Below are 1,187 nucleotides of genomic sequence, written 5' to 3'. Positions count from 1 at the left end.
CTAATTTGAAAACATTTTCGAAGGCCCAGAGGAAATCCTTTAACCAGCAAGCAATTCCGCCTTCCCTCTCCCTTCAGTCCTTACCAATCTGTCTTCTGTCCCTGTGGATTTACCTCTTCCGGGTTTTTCATAGAAATGGTTTCTTACAACATGGGGCCTTTTATATCTAACTTCATCATTCCCCTTTGACAGATTGGAAAAAAAAAAAAAAAGGAGGCCCAGAGAGCTCAATTTCCTTTAGCTAGAGAGGGAAGCCAGGTGCTGAAAACCACAGATCTAACCACTTGGCAACCCATCCCGCTGAGCTGCCTTCCCACACTGCCACTCTTGGACTTCACTTAGGGTTAAAGGCAAACCATAGTAAGGGCATCTGGGGCTAAGCTTCTTCAAAACAAATTTTTTTTGGTAATGGTAGAATACACATTCAATTTACCTTTTTTATACCACTTTAAAGTACAATTCAGAGGCTTGAATTCACAATGCAGCCACTATTTCCAAAACTTTTCATTACTCCAAGCTGTAACCATTAAGGAGTAACTCCCCACCCCTCCATCTTCCAAGCCCCTGGTAACTTCTACATCCTGCCTCTCTGATTACCCATCCCAGATACTTCATATAAATGGCATCATACAATATTTGTCCTTTTTTGTCTGGTTTCTTCCTCTTAGCATAATGTCTTCATGGTTCCTCTATGTCATAGTCTGTGCCAGTACCTCATCCCTTTATATGACTGCATACTATTCCATTGCATGGATAGAACATAGTTTGCTTATCCATTTACCTGTTATGAACACATAAGATTGTTTCCACCTTTTTGACTGTCATGATTAATGTAATGAACAAATACCTGTTAACGGACTGACAGTCCTAGGTTAAATTTGAATGGTAGGAACATTTTACCCAAGTTTCATAAAAGTACACTTTTGTTAGTTCTAGTGGCAACCCACTGGATCATTGTGGCCAGATGGCATTGACCAACCAGGAAATTGGAAAATAAATAAAGGTCATCCAAATGGGTGTGAAGCGGTAGCTCACTGTCAATGCTGGTCAAGAAGCCAGAGATGGAGATGAGCCAATGGAAAGTGGGAAAACAGGAGTGGGTGAGGGCAGTAAGGGGGGGTGGTCTCACTGGGGGGCCTGGACCTGGACACACAGATACACAAGACATTCATGAGCCCAGAGCCGTT

Source organism: Talpa occidentalis, unplaced genomic scaffold (genome assembly GCF_014898055.3).
Source record: "Talpa occidentalis isolate TD23 unplaced genomic scaffold, MPIMG_talOcc4v2.1 talOcc4.14, whole genome shotgun sequence".
NCBI lineage: Eukaryota > Metazoa > Chordata > Mammalia > Eulipotyphla > Talpidae > Talpa > Talpa occidentalis.
The sequence above is the reverse complement of the archived record's forward strand: the minus strand, read 5'-3'. Positions refer to the sequence as shown.